We start from the raw sequence: 23,372 nt of genomic DNA on the forward strand, positions 1-23,372 counted from the left end.
AACCGAGAGTATTAGATCTCGAGTTGTCTCTCAAAAGAATTATAATGAGGCGTGTGTATTATTGGTTATGAGAATAAGGGGTCTGAAGAGCAAGGACAAGAAAATAAATTGTAAGAAAGTAAAGATAACAACTCAAGGAGGGTAAATGCTATCATATGGAGGTTTTGGTGAGAATATTGAGGTGGTGTATATACAGGTATTTATTTAATAAGTTCATGCGAGTATTGATACTGGAATAGTGTTTCTGAGTATGGTTCATATGGCTCGTATGGTTGTTGGTATAGTGGATATGGGTTATGATCATATGGAGGTTTTTGGTACTATGGGACTTGCGAGTATGATGGTTGCGGGCTATGTTGAGGGGGGGTTCATAAGCATATGGTGGTTGTGGTTGATAACCCAAGGAGGTCCACCATATCCATTAGATTAGTATGCACCATGGGTTGGATTATGCTCATAGTATACTGGATGAGGTTGTTGCCATGAAGATTGTCTATATTCTTGAGGCTCCTCCCACCTTTGATTTCCAATTCTTGATGCAAACTGGTATGCAAAATTGTGATCATCAACAATGGCGCCAAAGGACTTGGAGCTCTCAAACATGAATCACACGTTGTCACAATTTCGCACAACTAACCAGCAAGTGCACTGGGTCATCCAAGTAATAAACCTTACGTGAGTAAGGGTCGATCCCACGGAGATTGTCGGCTTGAAGCAAGCTATGGTCATCTTGTAAATCTCAGTCAGGCGGATTCAAATGGTTATGGAGTTTAAGGTGATGAAAATAAACATAAAATAAAGATAGAGATACTTATGTAATTCATTGGTGGATTTCAGATAAGCGTATGAAGATGCTTTGTTCCTCCTGAACCTCTGCTTTCCTATTGCCTGATTCCAATCATTCATACTCCTTTCCATGGCAAGCTTTATGTTGGGCATCACCATTGTCAATGGCTACATCCCGTCCTCTCAGTGAAAATGGTCTTGATGCTCTGTCACAACATCGGCTAATTAGCTGTCGGTTCTCGATCATGTCGGAATAGGATCCATTGATCCTTTTGCGTCTGTCACACGCCCCACAATCGCGAGTTTGAAGCTCGTCACAGTCATCCCTTCCTAGATCCTACTCAGAATACCACAGACAAGGTTTAGACTTTTCGGATCTCAGGAATGACCGCCAATAATTCTAGCCTATACCACGAAGGTTCCAATCTTAGATTAGAAACCCAAGAGATACACATTCAAGCCATTGCTAATAGAACAGAGGTGGTTGTCAGGCACATATTCATAGGTGAGAATGATGATGAGTGTCACAGATCATCACATTCATCAAGTTGAAGAACGAATGAATATCTTGGAGAAGAAATAGACTTGAGTTGAATAGAAAAACAATAGTACTTTGTATTAATTCATGAAGAACAGCAGAGCTCCACACCTTAATTTATGGTGTGTAGAAACTCCACCGTTGAAAATACAAAAGTGATAATGGTGGTCATTGGCTTCAGCCCCAGAGAGGGAACCCGAAGAACCAAGATGAAAATACAATAGTGAAAGGTCATATTTATAGAGAACTAGTAGCCTAGGGTTTAAAGAAATAAGTAATTAATGCAGAAATCTTCTTCCGGGCCCACTTGGTATGTGCTTGGGCTGAGCATTGAAGCATTTTCGTGTAGAGACTTTTCTTGGAGTTAAACACCAGCTTTTGTGCCAGTTTGGGCGTTTAACTCCAGCTTTTGTGCCCTTTTTAGAGTTAAATGCCAGAATTCTTAAGCTGACCTGGAACGCCTGTTTGGGCCATCAAATCTTGGGTAAAGTATGGACTATTAAATATTGCTGGAAAGCCCAGGATGTCTAATTTCCAACGCAATTGAGAGTGCACCAATTGGGATTCTGTAGCTCCAGAAAATCCACTTTGAGTGCAGGGAGGTCAGAATCCAACAGCATCTGCAGTCCTTTTTCAGCCTCTGAATCAGATTTTTGCTCAGGTCCCTCAATTTCAGCCAGAAAATACCTGAAATCACAGAAAAACACACAAACTCATAGTAAAGTCCAGAAAAGTGATTTTTATTTAAAAACTAATAAAAATATAATAAAAACTAATTAAAATATACTAAAAACATACTAAAAACAATGCCAAAAAGCGTATAAATTATCCGCTCATCACAAACCCTCATTGAAATTTCTATTTCTTACAACATAATTAGAACCAAACTCATAGCCAAAATAGTGAGAATTCATAGAAAAAAGGAAAACAAAAAACAAAAACTATTAAGAAACAAAGAGAACAAAATCCTAACTACTAACACAAACAAGCAAACAAACAAAAAGTAAACTATTCACAATCAACATATAAACAATAACCAATAACAAACATATATTGTAATTTGCTAGCAATGGCACCAAAACTTGATGCGAGCCAAATGTCGGTTTAGAATTTCTCCAAAAAGAATCGCGTTGTAAGTATAATTCCAAACCAACAAATGACCCTGTCAAAGTTTAATTTGTTTGTCACGAATGCAAACCAACAAAAACCGAGAGTATTAGATCTCGAGTTGTCTCTCAAAAGAATTATAATGAGGCGTGTGTATTATTGGTTATGAGAATAAGGGGTCTGAAGAGCAAGGACAAGAAAATAAATTGTAAGAAAGTAAAGATAACAACTCAAGGAGGGTAAATGCTATCATATGGAGGTTTTGGTGAGAATATTGAGGTGGTGTATATACAGGTATTTATTTAATAAGTTCATGCGAGTATTGATACTGGAATAGTGTTTCTGAGTATGGTTCATATGGCTCGTATGGTTGTTGGTATAGTGGATATGGGTTATGATCATATGGAGGTTTTTGGTACTATGGGACTTGCGAGTATGATGGTTGCGGGCTATGTTGAGGGGGGGTTCATAAGCATATGGTGGTTGTGGTTGATAACCCAAGGAGGTCCACCATATCCATTAGATTAGTATGCACCATGGGTTGGATTATGCTCATAGTATACTGGATGAGGTTGTTGCCATGAAGATTGTCTATATTCTTGAGGCTCCTCCCACCTTTGATTTCCAATTCTTGATGCAAACTGGTATGCAAAATTGTGATCATCAACAATGGCGCCAAAGGACTTGGAGCTCTCAAACATGAATCACACGTTGTCACAATTTCGCACAACTAACCAGCAAGTGCACTGGGTCATCCAAGTAATAAACCTTACGTGAGTAAGGGTCGATCCCACGGAGATTGTCGGCTTGAAGCAAGCTATGGTCATCTTGTAAATCTCAGTCAGGCGGATTCAAATGGTTATGGAGTTTAAGGTGATGAAAATAAACATAAAATAAAGATAGAGATACTTATGTAATTCATTGGTGGATTTCAGATAAGCGTATGAAGATGCTTTGTTCCTCCTGAACCTCTGCTTTCCTATTGCCTGATTCCAATCATTCATACTCCTTTCCATGGCAAGCTTTATGTTGGGCATCACCATTGTCAATGGCTACATCCCGTCCTCTCAGTGAAAATGGTCTTGATGCTCTGTCACAACATCGGCTAATTAGCTGTCGGTTCTCGATCATGTCGGAATAGGATCCATTGATCCTTTTGCGTCTGTCACACGCCCCACAATCGCGAGTTTGAAGCTCGTCACAGTCATCCCTTCCTAGATCCTACTCAGAATACCACAGACAAGGTTTAGACTTTTCGGATCTCAGGAATGACCGCCAATAATTCTAGCCTATACCACGAAGGTTCCAATCTTAGATTAGAAACCCAAGAGATACACATTCAAGCCATTGCTAATAGAACAGAGGTGGTTGTCAGGCACATATTCATAGGTGAGAATGATGATGAGTGTCACAGATCATCACATTCATCAAGTTGAAGAACGAATGAATATCTTGGAGAAGAAATAGACTTGAGTTGAATAGAAAAACAATAGTACTTTGTATTAATTCATGAAGAACAGCAGAGCTCCACACCTTAATTTATGGTGTGTAGAAACTCCACCGTTGAAAATACAAAAGTGATAATGGTGGTCATTGGCTTCAGCCCCAGAGAGGGAACCCGAAGAACCAAGATGAAAATACAATAGTGAAAGGTCATATTTATAGAGAACTAGTAGCCTAGGGTTTAAAGAAATAAGTAATTAATGCAGAAATCTTCTTCCGGGCCCACTTGGTATGTGCTTGGGCTGAGCATTGAAGCATTTTCGTGTAGAGACTTTTCTTGGAGTTAAACACCAGCTTTTGTGCCAGTTTGGGCGTTTAACTCCAGCTTTTGTGCCCTTTTTAGAGTTAAATGCCAGAATTCTTAAGCTGACCTGGAACGCCTGTTTGGGCCATCAAATCTTGGGTAAAGTATGGACTATTAAATATTGCTGGAAAGCCCAGGATGTCTAATTTCCAACGCAATTGAGAGTGCACCAATTGGGATTCTGTAGCTCCAGAAAATCCACTTTGAGTGCAGGGAGGTCAGAATCCAACAGCATCTGCAGTCCTTTTTCAGCCTCTGAATCAGATTTTTGCTCAGGTCCCTCAATTTCAGCCAGAAAATACCTGAAATCACAGAAAAACACACAAACTCATAGTAAAGTCCAGAAAAGTGATTTTTATTTAAAAACTAATAAAAATATAATAAAAACTAATTAAAATATACTAAAAACATACTAAAAACAATGCCAAAAAGCGTATAAATTATCCGCTCATCACAAACCCTCATTGAAATTTCTATTTCTTACAACATAATTAGAACCAAACTCATAGCCAAAATAGTGAGAATTCATAGAAAAAAGGAAAACAAAAAACAAAAACTATTAAGAAACAAAGAGAACAAAATCCTAACTACTAACACAAACAAGCAAACAAACAAAAAGTAAACTATTCACAATCAACATATAAACAATAACCAATAACAAACATATATTGTAATTTGCTAGCAATGGCACCAAAACTTGATGCGAGCCAAATGTCGGTTTAGAATTTCTCCAAAAAGAATCGCGTTGTAAGTATAATTCCAAACCAACAAATGACCCTGTCAAAGTTTAATTTGTTTGTCACGAATGCAAACCAACAAAAACCGAGAGTATTAGATCTCGAGTTGTCTCTCAAAAGAATTATAATGAGGCGTGTGTATTATTGGTTATGAGAATAAGGGGTCTGAAGAGCAAGGACAAGAAAATAAATTGTAAGAAAGTAAAGATAACAACTCAAGGAGGGTAAATGCTAAAAAGACACTCTTGGCGAGAATTGAGAGTCAAGGCTTCCTATCTAAGTCATTGACCATAAACATGGTGATTACCTAAAGTTAATACTACTTCGTCCTCTCCAACATCAGGAGAAAGTCAAATAGGCATAGTTAGTCCTAATCCATATGTCTTACTCGTCAATGAAAACAAGAAGAACTAATAACCCTAAATCTCCAATCAATATTGGACATCAACGACTCTCGTGTCACTAACCACGACATGATAATTACAAGAGCGAACCCAATTAGTCAACCTCTAATGATGAGATAAGTTAACCGGGCTTAATCAATCTCAATCTATAGGTTTTACTCATTAATGGAAACGAGATTAATTAAAATCTCTAAATTATAGATTAATTAAAATCTCTAAATTATCAATCAAATTGGATATTAGTGACTCAAGGTCATTTAAATCCTCAATTCTAAGCCAAGAGTATAAAAATCTACTCTAAAGATAAATCAAGTATTTTATCAAATACTTGGGGTGCATAATAGAAAAGCATCATAAATTGTAAGAATTAATAAAATCTAAAACTACCAAAACAAGATAACAATAATAGCAACTAAAGCAAACATCAAAGGACATGAAAACATAAAATTGCATTAAATGAAAGTAAAATTGAACAATTGTTCATAAGCTAAAATAGACAAAATAAAGAAACAAACAAGAGAAAATAGGCAAATTGAGACAATAGAACAAGAAAATGTAAAGAGAACTACACAAGAACAAGAATTAAAATCTACATCTAAGAGAATTTAACCTAAAACTACACTAAATTATAGAAAGATGAAAGAGCTTCTCTCTCTAGAATTCTATCCTAAAACATGGTTCTAAAATATTCTATGACTACTTGGTTGATCCTCCCTTGGTCTTGCCTTCAAATGCTTCAGAAATGAGTTGGGTTAGGCCCGAAAATGGCCTGAAATCACGACCCACGTGTTTACTTAAGTAAATCACGTGCTACAAGTCATGCGTACGCATGAGGCAAGTGTACACATGACCATGAGGAACTCCAAACTTTATTTCTTCATGAATTCTCCACTTTTGCATGCTTTTTTCTTTACTTCTTCAAGTCATCCTTGCCTTCTAAGCCTAAAATCACTTAACAAACACATCAATGCATCGAATGAAATTAAAGTGAATTAAATTTAGCAATTTAAGAGCCTAAAAAGCATGTTTTTAATCATTAAGCACAATTAGGAGGAGTTCATAAATATGCTATTTCAGTGAATAAATGCAAGATAAGTTGATAAAATCCACTCAATTCGATCCTAAATTTACCATAAAATAGTAGTTTATCATCAATCCCAAGCACATTTTCCATCACCAGAGCTCAATATCGTAAGTGACGTAGCTTAGTCCTTGCCATGTAGGACATGATAATGGCTAGATGAGGTGGCAGAAAAGTGTAATTGAACCAATTTGGTCATTTTATCCCTTTTATTACCTAAATCAAATAATGTTCTTCTTATTCCTCTCCTTCATTTTCTACTTCTTCTTCTTTGTGCATAAGTATAGGTCGGGAGTCATGATTGCAGGTAGGAGCTAGAGATCTACACGTTCAACCACCAGAACCCCTAGTTATAGTAGATCTTTGCAGATATGAGAGTGGTATAGTTGTGGTTGCAGATACCAGGACCCCTAACAAGCTAAGCCATTCTTTGGCTGTCCCAACTATAATGTGAGAAACTCTACTTAATTATTTCATCTTTGTTAATGGGTTTTGTTTAAAAGTCAGAAATTCTTTGTTTCAGACCATTGGAAAGAGGTGATGCAGATTATTTGTGTGGACTATCAATGGATAAGTGGTGGGTAGAACTCTAAATTTTGGTGGAAAAGTTGAGCAAGTAAGGCTAAATTTTGTGTAGAGAATTGGGAAGTTGGAAGTTGAAATGAACCCAAAATTATACATTCAAGTGTTATTTTTGGCAGCTTTCTGTATTCTCAAGGATTAAGGAGAATGTAAGATTTTAAACCTAGAAAAATGGAAAACGTATGATGATCTGTGTTCCTTAATTGGGAATGTATCATTTTGAACTTGTAAAAATTAAAAATATAAGATGAACTCTGTTCCCTAAATGTTATATATGAAATTGCTAAAAATAAATTCTTCCTAATAACATAGGAGTACCATAATAAAAGAGTATCATAAAAATAATTTAAAATTCTCAGAGCAATCATACAATGTCATAATAAAAGAGTACCATAAACCTATAACATAATGATATCATAAGATCATTACTAACAGAAACAAGTTCCCCATTCAATAAAAGACTAATTACAAAACCAAACATACCAAAATAAGAGAATTTTATGAAATTGTATCTAACAGTTGGAAAAAAAGGACTAATGCCCTAATTGATTAACATAATCCAAAAAAGACTACACAAATGAAAGAACAAGTTCACTTCTTTTTTCTTGGTGTCTTTAAATCGGGTATTGGGACAACCTTCATGAAGCTGGCCAATCTAAAAATTGTGGCTGAGCTTGCTCCTTACAATGGATCCACAGTCACAATCCCAGGTAGTGATGAGGTCTTCTTTCAGGTTTGCAACTTGGGTGGCTGATACGTGAGCATCTTTCCTTTATTTTTTGTTTATTTTAAGTTAAAATTTACTGAGTTTTAATTAAATTTTAGTGTTTGAAACCTCTTTTGGTGCTACTTTGAGTTGCTTTGGTGTTTTAACCATTTCAGGTGAAGTTCGGATCAGTTTAGCAGAGTTTGTGTGCAACAAAAGAGAAGAATTAGAAGCTACCAAGCTGGCGCTAAACGCGGACCTGGGCGTTAGCGCCAGGAGTTCAGAAATGCGTGGAAGCCCTCTGCCCATTAGGGCGCTAAACACCAAACCAGGCGTTTAGCGCGAGGAACTCATAATCGAAAGGGAGCTTTCTTCCCACAAGGACGCTAAACGCTGGATCTAGTGTTTAGCGCCAATGAACCGGATCTCAATTCACCCAAATAGCATCTTTAGTTGGATTTAGCTTTCAATTATTCTATTTTATTGTATTTTAGTTAATTTTAAGTACAAACAAAATATTTTAGGTTTAAAATTTATTATTTTATTTTAGTTTAAAATAAAATTAGAATAGATATAAAAGGGAAAAGATTCACCCTTCGGGGAATCTTCTCTCTTACGCACTTTCACATTTTCTGAACCCTAGTTTTCTCTCTGAAGCATAAGCTACTAAACTTCTTTGGTTACGGTTAGGAGCTCTATTTATCTTTATGGATTAAGACTATTATTGTTCTATTTTAATTAATGTATTGATTCATTTTCAATGATTACTTTCGTTCTTTATCTTATGAATCTGGGTAGATCGGTAGAATAACCCTTATTCTATATGCGTTCTTGTGATTCTTGGAAGAGTTATCTCACTCGAACACTAGCTTGAAAGTAAATTCTTCTTAAATTGATAATTATTTGGACTTAAAGGGATTAAATATGGGTAATTAGGGTTTTTGTGGCCAATAAACTAGAGTTGAACCTAAACCTTTAATCGAAATTAAGTGACCAAGACATTGGCGGTTAACTAGGTTAGAAGAGATTAAATCACTAAGATATTAGGATTTAGTCACTAACAGTATTCCATGAAATGAATGTTGCATGATTAAATTAGTTGGTAAGAAAACTTAATCTGGAAGAATAAACATCTCCGATACCTTAACTGTTTTCTCATATATTCTACAACAATTCCACTGTTTGCTTTTTAATTCTCTAAATCACTGTTAAATGCTTTTAAACCCCAAAACATCACTTTCTGCTTGCCTAACTAAGTGATTCATTCGACCATTATTTCTCAGTCTATCAATCCTCGTGGGATCGACCCTCAGTCACCTGAGGTATTACTTGGTACGACACAGTGCACTTGCTGGTTAGTTTGTGGATCTAGAAATTCCGCATCATGTTTTTGACATTGTTGCCCGGGACTGACTGTGATTAACAACGAACCGTTGTTTGATTTCTTAGATTAGGTGTTTTTAGCTTTTAGTTTTTATTTGTCTTTGTTCATTAAATTTTTGCAATTTTAGTTTTATTCAAGTTAAAATTTTTCCCTTAATTTCTGAAATCAAGTTTGGTGTCCTCCTTAGTTATTTTATTTTTCCTGATTAATTTTCTTTTTAGTTATTTTTGAATTTAGTGTTTATTTTCTTAGTTAATTTTTGAAATCTTTGATGTTGTTTGTTCAGTTTATTTTACTTCATTTTTTTAAACAGGATACCTCATTGGGAATTCTGTGCACTCTAACGTAGAGATTTCCAACTTTTCTTTATTTTCTGTTGTTTATGAGCAGGAACAGGAACAAAGAACCTCTTCTAGATTTTGATCCTGAAATTGAGAGGATGTTGAGGCGGCATTTACAACAAGCAAGAGCTTATAAAGCCGGTGAAAATTGAAGAGTCCACTATGGAGCTCAACAACAATAACAATGCGGTTAATGCCAATGTTGTTAATCCTCCTGATATGCCTGCACAACCTAGGAGAACACTTGGCTCTTATACTGCTCCTAGCTCAAATTTCCATAGGAATAGCATTGTTGTACCTGATGCCAGGGCATTTTGGCCAGTTTTACTGACCTTTTCTTTACTGTTTTTAGGGTAGTTTCATGCATTTTCCTAGAAAATAAGCTAGTTTTGGGTAGATATTCACTTACATCTTGATTCAAGCATACATTGTGCACTTTACATGATTTCATAAGGATTTTGCATGAATTATATGATAAATTGGATGATGCATGACTCATGACTTGGACCAGAACTTTGATGCACTTTGTTGCTTGATTTCAGGACAAAGGAAGCAAAGAAGAACCACGTCAGCAGTCACGTTAGTCCCACTAACGTGACCTCTAACGTGGAATGGGTGCTAACTTGCAAAGTTAATGAGAAAGGTAATCACCAATAATGCCCTCGAAGCCATCATAAGCCCACGTTAAGAGTCACGTTAACTAAGTTAATGTGAACTCTAACGTGGAAGAAGACAACAAGGCCAATGTTAGTGATACTCACCTTTGTCACTAACGTTGGACCAAGCTCATAATTGGCCACGTTAGTTGCCACATTAACTTAGTTAACATGGCTTCTAACGTTAAGAAGCAAAAAGGAAGCCAACGTTAGTGACATTCACCTTTGTCACTAATGTTGGCCAAGCTTCCGTAAGCCACGTTAACTCCCACGTTAACTTAGTTAACGTGGAAGCTAACGTGGAGAGAGCAATTGGTCGCCAACGTTAGTGACACTTACCTTTGTCACTAACGTTGGGGTGAACCACCAAGAGCCACCATGAGCAATGTTAACTCCCACGTTAACTTAGTTAACGTGGAAGCTAACGTGGATAAAGAAGTAATGAGCCAACGTTAGTGACACTCACCTTTGTCACTAACGTTGGAGATGGCTAGCATGACTACTTAGAAGCCACGTTAACTTAGTTAACGTGGACTCTAACGTGAGAAAGAAGGGCACATTGGAACGTTAGTGACAAAGGTAAGTGTCACTAACGTTCTCGAAGGATTGGCAAGCTTACATTAAGAGCCACGTTAACTAAGTTAACATGGACTCTAACGTAGGGAAGGGGGAGGTTTATCAACGTTATTGGGAAAGGTAAGTCCCAATAACGTGTGCGAAGGACCAAGAGGCAACGTTAGTGGTAACGTTTGTGCCACTAACGTTGAGGTTAACGTGGCTCATACTTGGGTGAGCAAAGTTAGTGAAAAAGGTGATTGTCACTAATGTTCTCGAACCCACACTTTCACTTAACGTTAACACCACTAACGTCCTGAGCTAAAAGTCCTTGCCTACTTCACACTTTCTCTCTGCAAGCAAAGCTAAGCCCAATGATGAAGATAACTGCTTCAAACTCAGGATCCAAAAGCCCATACCCAAGACTTGAAGAGCCAACTAGAAGATCAGAAGAGTAGTATATATAGGAGTAGCTTTGAATTAATTGGGGAGTTGGAAACTATAGGGAGCCTTTGGCCTAGAATTACTCTCTGTATTTTACTTTCTCTGCACTTCTAGTTTACTTTCAGCATGTATTCTCCATCTTTGTTTTCATTTTCCAGAGCTATGAACAACTAAACCCCTTTCATTGGGTTAGGGAGCTCTGTTGTAATTTGATGGATCAATTTTAGTTTTCATTCTCCTTCTTCTATCTTTTCTCTTGATTTTACTAGAAAGCTTTCGATCTTCATCCAATTGGGTAGTTATCTTGGAAAAGAAGCTATTCATACTTGGATCTCTTCTGAACCTTGAAAGAGGAATGAAGGGATCATGCTAGAAATGCTTTCTCATGTTGGACCAAATTGGGTGTGGATGGATATGTGACTATAATCCTTCAAACACTTGATTTGGGAAATGCATGTGGTATAATCAGTGACCATACTTCATCTCTTCTCATGAGCAATTGACCAAGGAATTGGCTATTGATCAAGATTTGAGAGATTGAATTACAAGGAATTGTAATTCGATCACTTAAGATTGCCAAGGAGATCAATGAATGCATTGATTGAGGAAGAGATGAAAATGAACTTGATCCGGAGAATGCAACATCTCCTGAGCCCAATGAACCCCCAATTTCTGATCTTACCCATTCTCTTTAATTTCTGCCATTTACTTTTATGAGCAATTACCCCATTCCCATTTATGATTCTGCAATTTACTTTCCGCCATTTACATTCAGCTCTTTATTTCCAGCATTTACTATTTCTACCATTTACTTTCCCGCCATTTAATTTTCTGCAATTCTCAACTCAAATTCTGATTCATTCAACTAGAACATTCCTCTAATTAAAGTTGCTTGATCAATCAATCTCTGTGGGATTCGACCTCACTCTATTGTGAGTTTTTACTTGACGACGAATTCGGTACACTTGCCGAAGGAAATTTGTTGCAAGACAAGTTTTCCGCGTATCAAGTTTATGGCGCCGTTGCCGGGAATTGATTTTGAATCAACAATGATTAAATTGGAGGATAACTAGATTGAGCATTTTTAGTTTGTTTGATTTAATTTTCTGTTTGAGTAATTTACTTTCAGTTTTAGTTAATTTCTTCCGTTCCCCCTACTTTTTCATTTTTTTTAGTTATTTACAATTCAGTTCACTGACCCACTAACTGTTTGATATATTGCATCACTCACACTAACAGTAATTCTAATAGAAATACTTCCTGCATCTATTTTCCTTGCTTGTGCTTTGTTGGTTGTATAACAGGGAGAAGAAGCGGGGCTTCAACTTCCTTTGATTCAGAACCTGAGAGGACCTTCCTTAGATTAAGGAGGGAAGCAAGAGAAAAACAAGTAGTGGGTGCCGAGGAAGAGGATGAATACTTTGAACCAAACATGGAAGAAAACATGGAAAACCATCATGAAGAAGAGGCTCACAACCATGGCAGAAAAGGTCGAGCAAATCATGCTGGGGAGGAGAGAAGAGTTTTAGGCTCTTACATCAATCCAAACCCAGAAAACTATGGAAGTAGCATTCAAAAGCCGACCATCCATGCCAATAATTTTGAACTAAAACCGCAGCTCATCACCCTTGTTCAGAACAACTGTTCGTCCGGAGGAGGAGTCCAAGAAGATCCCAATCAACATCTAACCACCTTCCTGAGGATATGTGACACGGTGAAGTCTAATGGTGTTCATCCTGACGCCTATAGACTGCTCTTATTTCCATTCTCACTCAAGGATAAGGCAGCCAAGTAGCTTGAGTCTTTTCTGAAGGAAAGTTTGACAACTTGGGAAGATGTGGTGAACAAATTTTTAGCCAGATTCTATCCTCCCCAAAGAATCAACAGGCTGAGAGCTAAGGTCCAAACTTTCAAACAATAAGATGGTGAGACTCTATATGAAGCATGGGAGAGGTTCAAGGATCTGACAAGGAGGTGTCCACCAGATATGTTCAATGAATGGGTGTAGCTACACATTTTCTATGAAGGCCTTTCTTATAAATCAAAGAAAGCAGTAGACCACTCATCTGGGGGATCTCTGAACAAGAAGAAAACCATTGAGGAGGCCATAGATGTCATTGAAACTGTAGTAGAAAATGACTATTTCTATGCTTCTGAAAGAGGGAACACTAGAGGAGTGATGGAGCTAAACAATGTAGATGCTCTGCTGGCCCAAAATAAGCTCATTACCAAGCAGCTGGCTAACCTCACCAAGAAGATGGAGAGGAACCAAGTAGCAGCAATCACCACTTCATCAGCAACCCAAGAAGGAGTGAATGAAGAAGCAGAGGGTAGTCAGGAGCAAGCCAACTACATTGGGAATTCACCTAGGCAAAACCATGATCCATACTCCAGGACCTACAACCCTGGTTGGAGGAATCACCCAAACTTTGGGTGGGGGAATCAACAAGATCAAGGCCAAGATCAGAGACGTCACAACCCCAACAACAATGCAGCTCACCAACAATTCACACAGAGAACATATCAACACCACCATGACAACACCTCTCCACATCTATATCAAACCCAAAATAACATTTCTCATCCTTTCACCTCTAATCCCAATCCACCATCATTTGATGACAGACTCTCAAGGATTGAAAATCTACTTGAAGGCATAGACAAAGAGATTCAAGACAACAAGGCGTTCAAGGAGGAAATGCGAGCAAATTTTAAGAACCAGGGAGACACCATCAAGAGGTTGAAATCTCAAGTAGGGTATCTCTCTCAGCAGATTCCCAAACCTACAGATAGATTCCCAAGTGACACAGAGAAAAATCCAAGAGGAGAAACAAAGAAAGTAAGATGGGAAGATTGCAAGATGGCCACTACAAGTGATAAGGAGACTGAGGACAAGCCAAATAAGCCGTCAGAACAACCTGGAGATACCTCAGCAGAGGAGAAGGAAAAAAATCACCAAGAACCAAAAATCTCACAACAAGAGCTGCTGAGACTCTATGCACCCTTTTCCCTAACTACTCAATGGTGCTGTGGAGAAGAGAATATACTCAAGATTTCTTGACTTGTTTGCATCTCTGCATGTAAACATACCATTCATCAAAACCATCCAACAAATGCCTGCATACATCAAGTATATGAAGGAACTGCTTCCCAGGAAAAGCTCACTCAAGGGAGGCCAAACTATAGTGATGAACAAGGAGTGCAGCGTCCTCATTCAACCAGAGTTGCCTACAAAAAGAAAGGACCCAGGGAGTTTTCACATACCCTGTGCCATAGGAGAAACAATGTTTGATAGAGCACTCTGCGATTTGGGAGCAAGCATCAACTTAATGCCCTTGGCCCTTTTGAAGAGGCTGCAGATCAATGAGATAATGCCCACAGATGTAGTCATCAGGCTGGCTGACAAAACTCAAAAACAAGCACTAGGAGTGGTGGAAAATGTGTTGGTAAAGGTTGGAAAATACTTCCTCCCAGCAGACTTTGTCATATTGGACATGGAAGAGAGTTACACTCACCCAATCATGTTGGGAAGACCATTCCTAGCTACAGCCAGAGCACTCATAAACGTGGAGCGAGGGGAGCTAATTTTGAGGATCCATGATGAACAGCTCGCCTTCACTGTTTTCAAACACTCACAAGAAACAGATCAAGAGAACAAGGAACCAAGGAAGGATCATAGTGAGATACTGAAGGAAGAGATGAGTACTGAAGAACAACAAGCTCATCCGGAGATTCCCTTGGTTGATGGACAAGGAAACAAGCAGCTGTCACAGCTCAAGGAAAAGATGGAGGAACCTAAACCACCAGAGGCATATGAAGACAACATCAAAATTCCTTTAGAAGAAGAGGCCACAAAGAGTAAGACAACATCACAAGGAACAAAGAAGAAGGTACCAAGGAGGTGGAGGAACAAAAAGATCCCTACAGAGGACTTCTCTCCATGGGATAAAGTGATCTCAGCTTACTTCCCAGATATCCCCCCTGATCTCCCCACTGTGCCATCTCAGCTACCTAAGGTCTTCGCTATCAACAGAGTTCTCTCCTTGGAACATGTAGAGATCATTGATACAACTACTGGATATAGGTCTACTTCCAGAGGAGAAGACTTGAAGCACTATCGACCTTCCTGATAAAGGCAAAACGTCAAGCTAGTGACTCTAAAGAAGCGCTTCATGGGAGGCAACCCATATTTTATATGCTTTTAGAAAATAGTTAATAAGTCAATTTTTATGAATTCCAACCCAAACTTGACTAACACTTGGTGAAATCCTTGTTATGCAGTATATAGTGAAGAACAAGTTTGGTGTTCAAAGCATGCCAAGAAAGCATGAATGCAACTCAGAGCATGCTAGTCTTAGAGCTTTGAACAAAGACTTTTTCATCACAATGCTCCAAACTAAGTTTGGTGTCACCCAAGGTGCCACGAATATGCATATAAGGATGCACAGTTAGTTAGTTAGTTGGTATTCATGAATAAACAATCTAATTCTTTTTCTTTATTATTCTAGCCGTAAAGTTTAAATCTTTTTTTATGATATTGATTTTTTTTATTTTATTTTTATAGGGAAAAGGAAAAGAGCATTGAAGAGGATTTATTGGACAATTAAATGAAGAAGGTTCGGCCACTTCATGAAGAGGGATTACACACTTGTTCTCAAAAGGGAACGCATTGGAAAATGTTGCCATGCAACATAGAAAAGAATGGGACCCTTGAAGACCGAGCAATTTCCATCATAAAGTGATGATCCTTGTCCTTTCTCCATGCACAACCCCAACTGTCCATCAAACAACCACTCCATCAATCCACACCCTACATTCATTCACAACCTCCCTATATAAGTGACCCTTGCACCGTACCCCACCTTCACACTCCACGCCCACTCTTCACACCTCTCCCTTTCGGAACCAAGCACTTCCTATCCCATTAAAAACATTCTCACTCACTCCCTTCATTACACTCAACCCTAAACAGCCAAAAGTCTCCACACCCTTACCACCTTCACACATTAACTCTCATTCATGGCATCTTCGAGCTCTAAAAGAAAGAAAGAAAAGGAACCTATGGAGCAACACCCGTATGATGAAAAGAGATTTAGAAGCTTGTACCATGCATTACAATACGGGTGGATGGTGGATAAAGAGATCATTTATGAGCTGGGGTTTCAAGTTAGGAAAACTGAGTGTCCCGAAATTGTAAGGAGGTCTATCCTCCCAGCAGGGAACAACTCGGAAGTGAATTTCAAGAGAATCATGAATCAGTGAGGAAGGCACTTGAGGATTGGAAGCAAGCAAGATTGGCACGGGTGCGAGGAAATGCAAGAGGACACAAAGAGGACAAGCAAGGAGGAGAGCATGGGCATCCACAAGAGTAAAAGGTGGTGGAGTTCCTTCTTTGGTCCATTTTTTTCTATGCATTGAATAAGGAAGATCTTGTATCAGATAGAACATGCTTCCATGTTAGTTTGAACCTTTTTCAATTCTATCTTTTATACTTTTTGTTGATTAGGGCTGTGTTTGCTAGTCTGAATGTCATTACTGCATCATTTCCTTACTTATTTGTATGCTTGTTCTTTTGAATTATAAGGAATTGTAATTCGATCACTTAAGATTGCCAAGGAGATCAATGAATGCATTGATTGAGGAAGAGATGAAAATAAACTTGATCCGGAGAATGCAACATCTCCTGAGCCCAATGAACCCCCCATTTCTGATCTTACCCATTCTCTTTAATTTCTGCCATTTACTTTTATGAGCAATTACTCCATTCCCATTTAAGATTCTACAATTTACTTTCCGCCATTTACATTCAGCTCTTTATTTCCAGCATTTACTATTTCTGCCATTTACTTTCCCGCCATTTAATTTTCTGTAATTCTCAACTCAAATTCTGATTCGTTCAACTAGAACATTCCTCTAATTAAAGTTGCTTGATCGATCAATCTCTGTGGGATTCGACCTCACTCTATTGTGAGTTTTTACTTGATGACGAATTCGGTACACTTGCTGAAGGAAATTTGTTGCAAGACAAGTTTTCTACGTATCAGTACCCCCTGTTGCTGCTAACAATTTTGAGCTGAAGCCTCAGTTGATTTCTCGGGTCCAGTAAAATTGCTAGTTTTACAGACTCCCGCAGGAAGATCCCAACTTGTTTATTTCAAATTTCCTACAGATATGTGACACTGTAAAGATTATTGGAGTTTATTCTGATGTCTACAAGCTACTTCTTTTCCCATTTGCTGTATGGGACCGAGCTAAACAGTGGCTTGACACTCAACCCAAGGAGAGCTTGGACACTTGGGATAAGGTGGTCACAAGTTTCTAACCAAGTTATGTCCTCCTCAGAAGTTGATTAAGCTGAGGACGTATGTTCAGACCTTCAGGCACAGAGAGGGTGAGTCTCTCTATGAAGCCTGGGAAAGGTATAAGTTGATGCTCAGGAAGTGTCCTCCTAATATGTTCTCAGGCTGGATTCATTTGTAGATATTCTATGATAGAGTCTCTGAGACTGCCAGGATGTCTCTGGATAATTCTGTAGGAAGGTCACTTCACACGAAGACCCCTGACGAGGCTTTGGAGTTGATTAAGATGGTTGCCAACAACCAATATTTATACGCTTCTGAGAGAACCTTAATGAAGAAGGGAGCCATGGAGTTGGATGTGTTAGATACTATTCTTGCTCAGAACAAGGTGATGTCTCAGCAAATCAATTCGCTTACACAACACTTGAGTGGAATGCAAGTCTTAACCATTAATGATCAAGATACTCCCTATGATATGAGTAGTGGCTTTCCTTAAGGTTATAATTATGACTATGGCCAGTTTACTCTTGAACAGGTCAATTTCATGGGTAATTCATCTAGACCCTCCAATAATGATCCGTTTTCTAAGACACATAATCAAGGGTAGAGGAATCATCCTAACTTTGGGTGGAGAGACCAAGCTCAGAGGCAACCAAACTTTAATAATTCTCAGGGTAGTTTTAATCAGAATAATTTCAACTACTGTCAATTTCAAGCCTCTCAACCACAGCAAGCATCCACTCAGTTTCTGAGTATTCCTGACTTAGCCTTTATAGTTGCAGAACTCTCCAAGAATACTCACAGTTTCATGCAGAAGACCAGAGCTTCACTTTGGAACTTGGAGATACAAATGGGTCAGTTGAGTAAGCAAATACCTGAGAGACCTCCTAACACTCTTCCTAGTGACACAATGCCTAATCAAAGAGAAGATTGCAAGACCATCACAGTGTCAAGTAAGCCGGTGACAAAGGAGGAAGTACAAGTTGCTAACGGATTAGAGAAAATAGAAGCCCCAAAAAAGAATGAGGGTATGATAAACCCAATTTTATGGTTTATCTTGTGCTTATTTTGGGGAATTTTATCACCTTTTCTCACATTTATTCAATGAAATAGCATGGTTTTGTAATTCTCCCTTAATTTGTGTTTAAGTGTAAAAACATGCTTTTTTAGGCCCTTAAAATGGTAATTTTAATTCACTTTAATTCCATTCGATGCCTTGATGTGTTTGTCGAGTGATTTCAGGTTTATAAGGCAAGTATTGGATGGAAGAAGTGAAGAGAAAAGCATGCAAAAGGGAGAATTCATGAAGAAATGAGCATTTGGAGAATTGAGGGCCACGCGAACGCATCATCCACGCGTACGCGTGCATTGAAGATTTGCAAGCCACGCGCACGCGTCAAACACGTGTACGCGTGAGAAGGAGTTTTGGCCATCGACGTGCACGCGTCATCTACGCGCACGCGTGATGCTTGGCACGTGACTCACTTAAAGTGAAATCGTTGGGGGGTGATTTCTGAGCTGCCAGGCCCAAATCAAACTCGTTTTTTAGGGTATTTCATGCACAATTGAAGATTGAGCAAAAGAGGAGCACTTAGTTAGTCATGATGAGCCTTTAGTTAGTTTCTAGAGAGAAGCTCCCTCTTCTCTCTAGAATTAGGTTAGGATTAGGTTAATTTCTCTTAGATCTAGATTTGATTACTTGATTTCATATTGTTTCCTCTACAATTCCTTGTTCTAATACTTCAATTCTTCTTGGTTCTTTTGTTAATTTTCCTTTTCATGCTCTCTTTTATGATGATGAACCATTGTTGGATCTTGATTTCTTCTAATGTAATTTTATATTTTCGTATCTTCTTTTATATTTATCTTCATTGCTATTGTTGATGTCTTGCTCATGATGGTTTTGGATCTTGTTAATTCTTGCATTTTGTGATGTTTACTTCTATTGCACTCTAGGTGTTTGATGAAATGTTTTCTCTAGTTTTTGAGTAGTTTTCTTACTCTTGGCCTAGGTTAAGGGAATTGAGTGACCTTGAGTCATTGGGTCTCATTGAATAGGTGATTTGAGAACCCTTAGTGGTCAATTTGATAAGCATTGTGTAACAACCCAATTTTCAGTATGTCTAGATCATACCGGAAACTTAGTGCTACTAATTTGTCTTCCTAATTATTATCTATTATTTATCATATGAGCCTAATTCGTTGTTGAAGTGTTGTTATTTTGCGGGGTAAATTTTTTTTTCAAAACATTTAAGTTGTCAGGCATGAACATACATAGATGGTATAATAAGTAACAATAAGATAAGCAGTCAAAAGTAAACACATATTTATATAAATTCATACATATCAAACAACTGACATCATTCAGTCATCCAGCCTTTATTAGATCATAGATCTTTAGTTAGAACACCCCTAAATATATATATATATATAACATCCCAGGCCCTGACTTGTTCAAGGAGTCCATAAGCTGGCGCCCAGGCTAGCCTAGACTCTTCACTCACCTAGTCCCTCTAAACTACTAATGTGAGAGAAAGTACATTCTAGGTCTTCAAAACTCAAGTCAGGTAGAGCGTCATCAGCGAATTACGGAAGGGTACACATGCTTCCATCTGAAGGGAGAATGGAGAGAGAAGGGGTAAGAACTGGGGAGTTCTTAGTAAGGTCGGGGTTATTAGTTAAGTTCATTAATTCTATGTTGCTTAGCAGACAAATAGCAGAATACAGAGAAGCAGTAAACAGAAGATACAGATAAATAAAGAAATTAAGAAATCAGAAAGCAGAACACAACAAAGAATACAAGAAAATAAAACACAGACACAAAGAATAGAATACAAACAAAGAAATCACACATTCATACAACAATCATAACAGAGGAAATGCACAACCAAGTATGATGCATGTCTGTCCTATGCAGGCCATGAGCTCACGTGTCGGTTTACACCCTGCAGCCTGACATTACCTAGGAACTAGTCCTAGATATGGCTTTATCTCTGTAGGTGAACTTCGGCCTACAGAAATAGCACTCCTGTAAGTGAACTTCAGCTTACAGAAATAGTTCAATCACAACACAACAACTTTCTATAGGTGAACTTCGGCCTATAGAAATGGAACCTCTGTAAGTGAACTTCGGCTTACAGAAATGGCGCCCCTGTAAGTGAACTTCAGCCTACAGGTATCACAACTCTCTGTAGGTGAACTTCGGTCTACAGGAGCAACACCCTGAGATACACAATTGATATTCACTGTAGGTGAAATTCGGCCTACAGGAATAACAATGCTCTGTAGGTGAACTTCGGCCTACAGGACCTCTAGGGCCAACGGAAAAGCAGCAGATGAACATACAATAGAATATCATGCCATAAGACTTAACTCTTTATCTTTATCCTCTTTTCCTCTCTTCTCTTTGACTTTTGATTCTGCACTTGTTATCTTCTTTATCATCTTTCCACAATAATAAATCAAGCATCACAACATCTCAGTGATCTCATTTCATAATTTTCTATATACATCACAACATTACAACAGCACACTACTATTTAGCTTTTAACTCCCTCTCTTTCTAACATGATTACAAGCTTCTAAATCTTGTTTCATTACTTTACATACTTCTATACCCTTTCTTATACCTTTCCTTAGGTATTTAATAAAGAGAATTAGGAAATTCTAGACTCAAAACTACTTTCCTAAAGCTTTTAGAAAAACTGCCTTTTGTCAATATTTTATTATTATTAATAAAATAATATTATTAATAAAATAATACTTTTACTATTTTAATATTAAAATAATAATATTTTATTCAACTTTCAAAAATTGTATTTTGACCCCTGAACTTTTTGGAAATTGCATTTTGACCCTTTAACTTTTTATATTTGCACTTGGGCCCTTAACTTTTCTTTAATTAACTTTCAACCCCAAACTTTTTAATAATTGCATTTTGACCTCAAAATTATCAAATAAACGTTTTCACATCCTTCCAAAAACCAAAAACATTTTTCCAAAAGTTCATCAAATTTTAGCTTGATTTTCAACCAATTTTTCAAACTTTTCGGTAACCGATTTTTACCTGATTTTGACCAAACCAAAGAGCGACGTTTCAGCCATCAAATACACATCAAAAACACATCAAATATCATTAATTTCATGGATGGAAAGCCATGTATTCTAGTAGCAACAACAAAAACATCAAAACCATCATAAACTTAATTTTCAAGCATTAAACAACAAGATCTCATGATCAAACCCTCATACAAACACTCAAAATCAAGCCTCAAGCACCACGATCTGATTTAACACTTCAAGAACACAACCAATCATTGATTAATTTACCAAACCTTACCTCCTTTGCTGCTACTAAAAGTTGAACCAAAAACAAGCTTATAGAAGCACTTTTACGCCTATTTTAACATCAAAAACAACTTTAGAACCATATGAACCATGAAGGCTGAAGCTTCATGATGATGAAAAGAAGGTTTTTCTCACCTTAAATCAGCTAGAAATCACGTTTTCTTAGAGCCTATGGTGATTGAACAAGAGATCCTAAGAGAAAACATGAAGAAAATATCATCAGCTTGAGTTTTCACCATGGCTGAAACTTCAAGGAGGAGGAGCAGCCATCATACCTTGATTTACTCTTTGAAGATTGGCATAGAAATGAAGAGGAGGAAGAGACGAACACTTTGGTTGGATTAGATTTTTGATAGGGGTTTTAGTTTGAGAAAGAATGGAGAAAGAATCTCAGGTGTTCATGGAAGTTTTCATGGAAGTTCTTCCATTTCTCTCTCAAGGATTTCAAAAATTCTAGCTTGTTTGGAAGAAAAGTTTATGGTAATGATGAGCCTAGGAATTTGTGGGGTTAGGATAAGCATTATCCTAAAGTTTGGTATAAAAATATCTCAAGAAAGGATAATTACTAAAGCTAGATGTATTAGAATACAAGTGTTTCTCACTTTTTCCTTAAGAAAGCTTGGCTTGGAGAGAAAGAAAGAAAACATGTGGTGGCTAACTCTGGGAGAGCCATGTGTCACTGGGTGCTGACTCATCAGAGTTTAATAATAAAATATTATTCTGAAGATAATTACTAAAACTAGATACATCAGATTACACTACTAAAGGATAAGCATGAGCTTTACTAGTATAAATAATAATAATAACATGATAATCATCAGAATAAACGATATATGATGAAGCATTAGCATTGCTAAGTTTATCTAGGAATGCCGGTATTATCCATTACCGGTAGATTTTCTAGCTCAGTTATTATATTACTAAACATAGATCAACATTAACCATAGTAGAGGAATTAATAATATAATATTCCGAATAAAATAATAATATATGAATATTATATTAATATAATTTTTTTCTCAAAATTCGAGACTGGCTCGTCACAATGAGACTAACCATGGAAATCAGAATTTTGAATTTCGGACTGGAAGTGGCTCAAAAACGCAACTTTTCACGACGTGCTTACTTAGATCAGGAGAGGTGTCTGGTGCAGTCAAGCTGCTGACTCAGCAGCTTGATGACACAGCACCTGTGCAGCAGAGGTGCTTATATGCACTAAAATTCCTAAAAATTCCATAAAATTTCTGTTTGATCCCAAAAAATCGCTATTTCTTCGAGGCTAAAAGCTAGGCCATTACACATTGACTCTAGCCTACTACTAAGTTAATTAGTAGCTAGGTTAGGACTTATGGATTGATGTTGATCAAGCCATTTGACGTACTTCAAGACTAGGAGTAGATATTACGTACTTAAGGCTTTCGGAAGTAGACTTAATGAGCTTGGTTCCTCATAATTGTCAATATATGGTTTGTAGACAAGGATGATGATCTCAAATACCTATGTCTAGCCAAGAGTTCTTTTCCTTCTTTTATTAATTCTTATTATTTACTTTCTTGCTATTTGCTTTTCTTGCCAATTACAAATCAAACCCCTTTGTT

At 37.6% G+C, this 23,372-nt stretch overlaps 1 non-coding gene and 1 pseudogene across 1 annotated transcript; one reads left to right on the forward strand and one right to left on the reverse strand.

The window, feature by feature from the left end:
- LOC148580984 (uncharacterized) overlaps window positions 1-17,923 on the forward strand; it is a 105,258-nt pseudogene extending 87,335 nt beyond the window's left edge.
- LOC148580988 (small nucleolar RNA R71) lies at window positions 13,014-13,120 on the reverse strand. The gene has a single exon (XR_015899494.1). It is a non-coding gene; the product is annotated as a small nucleolar RNA R71 (small nucleolar RNA).
- Window positions 17,924-23,372: the final 5,449 nt, after the last annotated feature.

Source organism: Arachis ipaensis, chromosome B10 (assembly GCF_059453495.1).
Source record: "Arachis ipaensis isolate K30076 ecotype BB chromosome B10, ASM5945349v1, whole genome shotgun sequence".
NCBI classification, from domain to species: Eukaryota; Viridiplantae; Streptophyta; class Magnoliopsida; order Fabales; family Fabaceae; genus Arachis; species Arachis ipaensis.